General features: G+C 31.1%; 2 long non-coding RNA genes and 1 pseudogene across 3 annotated transcripts; 2 read left to right on the plus strand and 1 right to left on the minus strand.

The window, feature by feature from the left end:
- Window positions 1-1,270: 1,270 nt before the first annotated feature.
- LOC118058495 (uncharacterized) lies at window positions 1,271-3,314 on the minus strand. 2 transcript variants are annotated; one of them, XR_004689185.2, is made up of 4 exons: window positions 2,890-3,314; window positions 2,350-2,814; window positions 2,186-2,278; window positions 1,271-1,657 (listed from the first exon to the last, which is right to left on the minus strand). It is a non-coding gene; the product is annotated as an uncharacterized lncRNA (long non-coding RNA). The 2 variants fall into 2 exon arrangements; XR_004689184.2 differs by having other exon boundaries at window positions 1,271-2,278.
- Window positions 3,315-7,322: 4,008 nt separating this feature from the next.
- On the plus strand, window positions 7,323-7,976 carry LOC140955014 (uncharacterized). The gene is made up of 3 exons (XR_012168742.1): window positions 7,323-7,464; window positions 7,525-7,576; window positions 7,686-7,976. It is a non-coding gene; the product is annotated as an uncharacterized lncRNA (long non-coding RNA).
- Window positions 7,977-8,065: 89 nt separating this feature from the next.
- LOC118058493 (protein TORMOZ EMBRYO DEFECTIVE-like) lies at window positions 8,066-9,331 on the plus strand (annotated as a pseudogene).
- Window positions 9,332-10,374: the final 1,043 nt, after the last annotated feature.

Here is a 10,374-nt window from a genome sequence, read left to right on the forward strand (position 1 = left end):
CTTTCCAAACTTTCTTATGTTTGTTTGCCAGTAGAAAAGTTGGCCAATGGAAAACACTTTCTAGTAAAAGAAAAATTTGGCTTGGTTTTTAGGAAAGTATTTTCCTGAAAAATTTAGGGGGAAAACACTTTTCGAAAGTTGTGAAAAATTTAGAAATATCATTATTTGCTGATTATATATTTTTGTTTTGAATATTTATTTTTCAATTTCATCTCTTAAAATTTTATTTTTATATTAACTTTGATTCTTATTTTTATAATTGTTATTTGCTTTTTTCTTATTATATTTTTATTGAAATTTTTTATATATCAAATTTGGTCCTTATTCTTTTAATTGTTACTTATTTTATTTGAAATAATTTATAAAATGTTGATTATTATTATTTTAATTTCTTTATCTTTTATTTTTTTTTTAATTTTTTAAATTTGATCTATATTATTTTGATTATTATTTATTTTATTTGAGATAATTTATGAAATTATATTTTTTTTTCAATTTCATTCTCATTCAACTTTTTAATTTGTAAGATTTGTTTCTCATTATTTTAAACTTGAGAAAAATAAAATATTAATAAGTTATTTTCCAGCTCATTTTCCATGACATAATCAAACACTGGAAAGTGTTTTCCAACTCATTTTCCATTACACTACCAAACATTGAAAAATAATTTCTCGAAATTCACTTTCCCCGGAATTTACTTTCCAAAAAAAACCTACTTTCCAGCAAACAAACGGAACCAAATGCCACACTTTAACGAAAATTTCTAACAAGCTCCTACAATGTAATCAAAAGCATGATAATTTTTTCAAAGAAAGAAAGGAAAAAAAAAGAACCCATGATAATGATAAAAAATTCAGATTTTTATATAAATTGATTTTCAATTGATGGCAACAGTTTCAATTGTCTTGGCTCTTGACCTTTTCTTGCTAATGGGAATTCCAAGTGCCTAGCTACCACTCCAATGCAGCTCTTCTGGCCAAGGAACAATCGTTTATGTTTTGTTATAAGGCAACAAAATCTATATAAAAAAAAAAGAGAAATCCATGTACATGGCTCAAAAAAATGAGAAAAATAACTGAAAAAACAAAATAAATTTCATATATATATATATATATATGAACATAAATACTGAAAAATCCGTAACAAAATCAAAGCACAAAAACAGCAAAAAACCTCTGTATATGTATAAGACTAGGAAGAGCTGCAAAGTGCATCAGCAGAGATCAACATGGATGTTTATACTTTCATGACTAGAGCACGTAACAGAATATATGGAAGGTGACAATTTGCATTAATTCAGCACACATTGACAAAGGCTTGTTTAGTACGGCAGCACATTCTGAAACCAAATATTCAAAAGTACCTCCATTTACAGGTTTGCAATTATACAAAACAAGCACAAAATTTCCATGAAGAATTCCCCCATAAGATTGACATGGTTGAACCAAACACTGCCAGTCTCAAAACATTGAAACGATTGATCAAGAAAACTTGATAGTCCTTCCACCTTTCCCCACAAATATCGCTACCTACTCGATGTTCCTGGCACTCATTTCTCAATTCTCCTTTCCCTAACAAACCGTCTCCGTCGACTCATAATTCAGCATCTTCTCATATCCCAAGAAAATTATTTATATTAATATACCTATTTGCACCTCTAGCAACATAAAAGTTAAACAATGGTCACAGAGAGAAAAGGAAACCGATGTAAATTAAATCAGTAAAAAACACACCCTCTTAAAGAGATTCAAGATAATATATATGGTGATTTTGAATAACTTTTGAGCAAAAAGGTATTGGCTAAAGTTAAACTTCAGGATCTCAAAAAAACATTTATGTACCATTCTTTGGCATTCAGTGGCTTTTGCAACTGCGGTTTGAAAAAATAGATTGTAGCTTTTTTTAATCAAGGTTTTTTTAATAGAACCCGTGCAAAACTGTGGTGGGTATTGATTAACAAAACAGTTCAAATCTATGGTTGAGGCAAAACGCATACCAAAACAAACAGACATACAAGTTTATCTAACTAGATAGAAACGATATGGCATATTTGCATAATTGCAAGGCTTTTTATTATACTAAAACATCAACTATTTGATAAAAAGAAGCTACATTTGACAGGAGATAAAACAAAGTAAGCATGAAATCGCCAAGAAGAAGAACAAACAGACATGCAGCTGCTTACTTATAACGGTCCCATTAAGTCAATCATCATCATGCTCCCTCACCATGCTGACATCTCCACTCTTGTTCTTTTCCATGGAATGCAATAAAAAATCTGTCAACACAGACTCATAATTAGGTATCTTCTCATACCCAGGAAAATAATTTATATCAATAATAAGATACCTGTTAGCATCTCTAGCATCCCTAATCACGTCAAAGTTCAACAAACTGATCCCAGTTTCTTCCTTCATTGACTTGGCTACTTCCTCAACAAAATCCACCGCGGCATCTCCACTCTGTCAAACTCCCCGCCGCCGCCACAATCAGTCTTCTCCTCCAAATTGGATATTTGCGAAAACGGCAGCAGACCCTTCAATGTAACCAATTTGCCCTCTTTAATATCGGGCAACGATTTCCTCTTGACACATTTCACAAAATCACCAACCACGTAGACTTTAAAAATAACCCCACCGTGATTAACAAATTCTTGCATTATAATCATCCGTGACTCTAACTTGTCTAATCCTTCCTTATCAAAAACTAAATACATTTTATGAGAGGTCTCACTCCCATCGGCCATTAACGGTTTAGCGATCAGCGGAAACCCTAATTTCTTAATTAAATCATCGGAATTCTTCATCATGGTTTCTGAATCAGAAAAAAAAAATGTTGTCAAGGCACATCTAAAACTTGATTTCTTTCAGAAACTTTTAAATTACTTACGACTTGAAGCATCAAAATCCGATCATGGAGTCTCTGGATGGAATCAAGAGGATCAATGATGGGAGCATCAGGGTTCAGAGAGGAGAAGTGCAGGAGCTGGGACATCCAATCTGGGCCGTAGAGTTTATGGATGACGCAATCCAAGGGTCCTTGTTCGATAAGAGGTCTTGAAGGATCGATGGGGATGAGATCAATGTTGTGTTGGTCTGCGTGGTGGATGAGAGAGGGTTGGATGAAGGTTTTGGGTTTTTTTGGGTGGCAGTGTGTAGCCTACGCGGTGGCGTTTTGAGTGGGTAAACGAGGACATGGGTGTTAATGGGGTGGTGGTGGTGGTTAAGCCTTCAGTGTTGGGTTCTAATTCAAATACTAATAGAAAGACAAGGTGTGTGTGTATTGAAATATGAAATTGAAAGAAGACCGATGAGAATCAGATACCCCTCTGTAATTGTAACGCGCTGCGTGATTTTTTTATATTTTAAAAAAAAAAATTTGAAGGAATTTTAATTTGTTTTTTTAATTAACTTTTTAGTATTTTTATATCATTTTAATATACTAATATCAAAAAATAAAAAATATTATTTCAATGCATTTATAATAAAAAAAATACTTTAAAAAACAATCATTATTATAATATCAAACAAACTCTAATTGTTTTAACATAAAAAAAAACATCTTGATGTTGCTAAAATTTTTCTAGTAGAAAAAAACATGTGAGAATTAATTTGATGTGACTTGTGTTAATATATATAGTATATAGTCAATCAGTTGGTTATATAACATTGACTTTATTCATGTAAATATATTTAATTTTTTAATAAAAACTTATTTATCTTTAATATTAATCAGATATTTAATTAATGAATATAGAGTAAAGATAAAGTTCCTCGAACGAAAATATTTTTGCAAAAGAAATTATAAAGTTGTTATAATTATAAGATTCTTATTGCATCAAAGCATTGTTTCTAAAATATTTCTAGTCAATGCTCTATTAAGATTAGTTATTAATTAGAGTTGTTGAGATTGATACATATTATATTGAATTGATAATAAATTAATTTATCTAATCCTATTTTGTTTAGAATTGTGATTTATATTTGAGCCAACTTATTAGTAAACCTAATGAATCATACACATAAGAATCATTAAAATGAGTTAATTAATCTAGTATGACTTGATTTTAAATAAGTTTTAGAAATTAAGAATTAGGGTGTAAATTATACAATGAATTACAATTTTAGAACTAGAAAAAATCGAGTAGAGACTTCATTGAATAAATTTTTAAAATTAGCCTAAAATAATATATGTGATATTATTTTAAGGGGAAAATTGGTATTTTACCATTTATAGGGTTTTTAGGTTTCTCTACTAATAGAATATTATGTCTCCTATTTCTTGCGAGATTTAAGATGAGAAAAATACAATACAAAAACACCTAAACACAAATGAAAAAAGCTAACACTATAAGGTATAACAAATCCCTCTCTTTTAAAAGAATTTAAGAAATTATTCACTAGTGATTCGTGTAGATTATCATTAGAGAGTGAACAATTAGAGGGGTTGTAGTTTGCGATAACTCATCCTTTAAGCATATATTCACAGCTGAAAATAAGTTTAGATCTTCAAGTAGTCTTCTCATAAACTCTAAACAACTCTAAATCTATTTAATGGGATTCATGGGGTCCCTGAAAATTTTTAAATTTATTGTTTATGTTTCCGTTGCATGTATGTGTTTCAGGAAACTCAATAACTTGGTCTCATTGACAGATCTAAAAATAACTCGGATGACCAATAAAAATATAGCTTGACTCAAAATAAATATTTAAAATGAGATTTTTTTTTAATAAAAATTATGGCGACAACATACTAGATTGATTTAGGTCAACTCAAATTAACTTGTCAATATGTATATCAAGAAGTCATGAGATTATGATAATGTCATAGAAAACAAATTACATAGCTCAATTTCTAATAAACTCAATATTGAAGGATGGAATTGAAAAACAAAATCAATAAACCCAAATCGACTCGAGTTAACCTAATAAACTTGAAACCTAGATTATGAGATCGAGATAACTCAATAGAAAATAAATCAAAATAAGTTATAAAATTTAATTTTTAATTAATCCAATGTTGAATAATGAAATTTAAAAAATAACATAAAAAATAATTTGGATAATCAGGGTTAACTCACTAAACCTGTGATTCAAGTAATGAGATATGAATAACCTCATAGAAAATAGAAAAAAATAAATCACAAAGTATAATTCTCTCTTAAACCAATTTTTTAAGATGAAATTGAGGGAAAAATCAATTAGTAAAAGGAAAAACAAAACTTGAATCAACTAAGTTAACTAATCAAACTTGCAATCCAAATTATGAGTTTATAATAACCTTATAAAATCTCTAATAAATCTAATGATAAAGAATGAAGTTGAAATTATATATATATATATATATATATATATATATATATATATAAACAAAAAAATTACTATTCAAATAAATAGAAAAAAGACAATAAAACACCATTTTCTTTTATTTTGTTAAGTGACATTTGTCTTAGCTTTTTCAGTTTACTTTTCTCAAGCATATTTGTTTTTATGCTTTTCAACCTACTTTTTAAAAATAGGTTAAGAGCTTGTTTGCTATTGTTATAGTAATTAAGTTTTAAAGTGTTTTTTTATTTATAAATACATCAAAATAATATTTTTTTTATTTTTTAACATTAAAACATCAAAATAATATGAAAATATATAAAATTTTCAATTTTTTTAAAAATATTTTTAAAAAATAAAAACAAACTACAAACTACCTTAAAATAATCAGTAGATATATCAGACAGCCGCCGACCCACCCCATACCCCAACAAACACATTTTGATATTACATACAAAGCTTTTTTTTTTATAAAGGTGTGTGTTGATTACATTTATAAGCTCTGAACACGTTTCATCCAATGATCTGTGGTTGTTTGAACCACATAACATGTTTTAGAAATTCTAACCATTACTTTCTTAAATGATAATGGAACATTTGATCTGATGGAATCATTCCTTGAAAATTACAAGATGTTGTCGACAACAACTGTCAATTAACGCCACTCTCTCTGTTACTTTGTTTATTATTATTAACATGAATATCCGAATTAGTTTACATATACTTCGACTAATTTTACGAATTCTAAAAAAAATTTAACTCTCCTAAATAAGCATGAAAATCCTTGTAATAGCTGTTGCTCGTTAGTTTCCTTGTAGAAGATGCAAGCTCTCAAAACATTTTACAATTAAATACCATTAACCTTTATTTTCTTGTCTACTAGGATAAATAAGGAATCATTTTAAAAAATAATTTTGGAACATTAAAGGAATCCTTAACACACCTGTTAATTATATTATTGCCCATCAAAGATACTTGTAGAACTAGAAAGCTTCAAAAAAATAAGCCGCTGAATATGTATCATTAGAAAAAAAAAATCGTTTCAAAATAAGAAGTTCATAAATAAAACAAAAACATATAACAAAAATCCATACAATACCTTCTAACCTGTATCGTGATGCTTTTTTGAATTCTGATTGACCTAGGATTTTAATTCAATATAAAACAATACTTATGGACATTTCTGGTAAAATTTTAGCTCAATCTAATAGTTAAATTAAGAGTTATATTTGTTAGTATAAAACTATATAATAGATAATATTATGCTAAAATTTGAACTTGATTTTTCAATGCTTGCATGGAATCATGTCACTTAGGTAGGTTTTTTAGTCCTTTGATTTGATATTTTTTTAATTTTATTTTTCAACATTGAATTTATTAAAAATTTATTTTGATTTGTTTTTCATAGGATTATTATGATCTCATGATTTGAATTACTAATTTAACAGGTTAACCTAAATCGATCTAATATATTATTGATGTAGTATTTAAAAACAAATGACATTCAATATCTCCATATTATTATTTAAAAAAAAACCATCATCTAATATATATCAATTCAGTTTATAAATTGACAACTCATAAATATTTTTTTATATTAAAAAAATAATTCTATCGGCAGCTGAGGGCGTTACTATTAAATTGAGTATGATGAACACTTGTCAAGGGCCTATATAATTAATATTTGATATTACAGGGATTAATTAATTTATTTTGATAAACTACAGGAACTAAGTTATAAGTAACTCATGAAAATGGAAAATAGTTTTTGAGGGACCAACTAGACATGCAGCTGCTCCTTAAACCCAATCACCTCTCCTTGCTTTGACCATCAAAAAACCCTGTCCTCCCATTCTCCTTCACCAAAAAATTTCGCTTCCAATCTTTCTTTCTTTTATTTAACATTAAATCATCAATCTAAATCTGCTTGCTTTGAACTTAACAAACTCCCCATGTCCTCCTTACAGATAAAGAAAAACTAACAGGTGCGTCCCTTCGCTGCAGCAGTTCTAGAGCGGGGGCCCTTTTGCTGTCTCATCTGACGGTTCCTTCATTGCTTGCTCAAACGGGGACGCCATCAAGATTGTGGATTCACCAAATGCATCGATAAAAGCCAGCATAGAGGTCGATATAGATGCAGGTGTCACCGCCTAGCTCTTAGCCCCAATGATAAATTTCTTTTTTCTGCTGGCCATAGCAGGTTTATAAGGGTCTGGGACTTGTCCACTTCCAAATGCGTCCGCTCTTGGAAGGCATGTTCGAATTCTTCATTTTCATTTTAACTGAAGTTAGAAATTGAGTTTTCTTCGATTAATGAGAGATTAGTTGCTTTCTTTTGGTTGTTTTGTTGCAATTTGGCAGGGCCATGATGGTCCTGCGATGGCCATGGCTTGCCATGCTTCTGGAGGATTGCTTGCAACTGCAGGAGCTGATAGGAAAGTACTTGTTTGGGATGTTGATGGTGGCTTCTGTACTCATTACTTTAAAGGGCATAAAGATGTCGTAACTACTCTCATGTTCCATCCTGATACCAATAAAACTCTGGTAAGTTCCGTGCAAGTTATGACAACACTTCTTACCCGGTTGTTTTTGTTTAGCTTTATTCTTGCAAGATCTTTCACTTGTCCCAACTCTAATGTTGATTTTGCGATTATTGGACAACATATAGATGGAATATAGGAGGTAATTAAAGACTAGAATTTATAGATGATTTCAACCACTGCACAATACTTTTTTTTCTTTTCACTGCTGCTGTTATCCTTCCCTTAGATCAAGGGTTACTTTGTGTGACTGTTGATCATCAGTTTCTGTTCTACTCACTAGTTGTACACCTTGAAGAGAAATTCAAGTTAATGCTGAGCAAGAGGCTTGTTGGGTATAACGAAGAGATTCTTGACATGACGTTTCTGGGTGAGGAGGAAAAGTTTCTTGCTGTTGCTACAAATCTTGAACAGGTAAGTTGCTAGTTAATTTCTGTTACCTGATCATTTTACGTGCTGATGTCCAGAGACTAGCAATTAATGTAGTTTACTTGGGAGTATGGTTTGGTTGGTTCGAGTTGTATATAACATTTTGTAGTTAACAGCCACTGTATGCAGATGCTAAAATACCTAGGATGGTCACTGGATAAGTTATTGGCCGGAAAGAAATAGATGTTTCTTGATACATTGATCTTATAAGTATCTCTTGTATATTTCTCGTCCCACCCTCTCCTTTCCTTTAACATTCCCATGTCCATGAATCTGTCTGGTTTTTGATATTCTATGCATACTGAACTTGGTTAAAATTAGAGTGCTTTTTTGTCTATAATGCTGCCAATTCGAAATTCTATTTTGAAGTGTTGGCTCCTAATATGTGTCTCAATTTGCACAATGCAGGTTCAAGTGTATGACTTGGAATCTATGTCATGCTCCTATGTATTGGCAGGCCATACTGAAATTGTTTTGTACCTTGACACCTGTGTATCAAGCTCAGGAAGGCCACTTCTTGTAACTGGAAGCAAGGATAACAGTTTAAGTTTCTTACCCCTTTGGTTAGTGATCGTACCATCAAGGTGTGGAGTACAGATGGTATCTCAGATGATGCTGACCAGCCTATAAATTTGAAATCAAAAGCTGTGGTGGCAGCCCATGACAAGGATATAAATTCTCTTGCTATTGCACCAAATGATACTTTAGTTTGTAGCAGTTCACAGGTTAGGAACCTTCAAACCATTGCTTCTCTACATAGTTTATATAATTATTTCTGGTTAAATGAGGACAGCTTGTTTATGGAGGCTGCCAGATCTGGTATCTGTAGTTGTACTTAAAGGGCATAAAAGAGGAATATGGTCGGTAGAGTTTTCACCAGTTGATCAGTGTGTCATAACAGCATCTGGTGATAAAACAATAAAGATGTGGGCTATAGCTAATGGGTCATGCTTGAAAACATTTGAAGGGCACACATCAAGTGTGTTAAGAGCATCATTTCTTACTCGTGGCACTCAATTTGTTTCGTGTGGTATGAGATTTATCCTGCTTTAGGGTGTTGTTTTTTTTTTTAATCGGCTTGAATACATAATATAAGGTGCTGATGGTTTGGTAAAAGCAGTGGACAGTCAAAACAAATGAATTCATTGCTACATATGATCAACATGAGGACAAGGTAATGGATCAGTTTTTATTTTTTTTGAACCAGTTGTCTCTCACTGAAGTTCTTTTTGGCTACATTTATGATTCTGGATATTGACGTGCAAAGAAACTGAAATATTATAGCATAGATTTTTCTAGAATTTTACAACAGCACAACTGTTAAAAAAATTCTTGTGTTGGCTATCTGCATGGAAGTGGGAAGGAAGTTGGAAAACTGCATCAGTATTTACTTTATCGCATGTGCTGCTTGGATGATGATCAATTTGTTTGGGCCACAGAGGATTAAAGTTATCATATTAACCTTAATTTCATTTGTTTTCATACAGTATTTCCTTAGAATGCAGAAGTATATCTAAGTAGGACTGCAAAATGATCATCAATATCAGAGGTCAGGTTTTACCATTTTACTAGAAATCATTGAAGGCCAGGTTTGCACTGATGCATTCAACCTTTAGCGCTTTCAAAATGTATGAATGAAAAGGGTACTCTTGTAACTTACTCAACGTGCCTTGACCTGGTTAGAGTTCGAGGGGAGCATGGCTGGTTTAGGAAAGGGTATGGATCTGAAAATAAATCTTATACTATGATAATTCTTGGGGATTATTCAAGAAATATTTATTCCCTTAGGCTTTGATATTCCTTTTAGATAATTGAAACTAACACAAATGTGTATTGATACGGGCTGAGTTAGATGTGTGAATGGGGAAAATACCAAGTCCATTTCTTAGTTTTTGAGTTTTTATCTTAAAATAGTACCTGGTCCTTGAAAATCTAAGTTAGATGGGCTAGGAAGGTTGGTTAGCAAACCCAGCTAATTCATGATGAATCTCTTTTGCAAGAGTGCTTAAACCATTGCCACTTCGTAGTTATGTTTATAATAAATGAATTTCATTGATTGATTTATAAACATCCATGAACTG

This window comes from Populus alba, chromosome 19, assembly GCF_005239225.2.
Source record: "Populus alba chromosome 19, ASM523922v2, whole genome shotgun sequence".
NCBI classification, from domain to species: Eukaryota; Viridiplantae; Streptophyta; class Magnoliopsida; order Malpighiales; family Salicaceae; genus Populus; species Populus alba.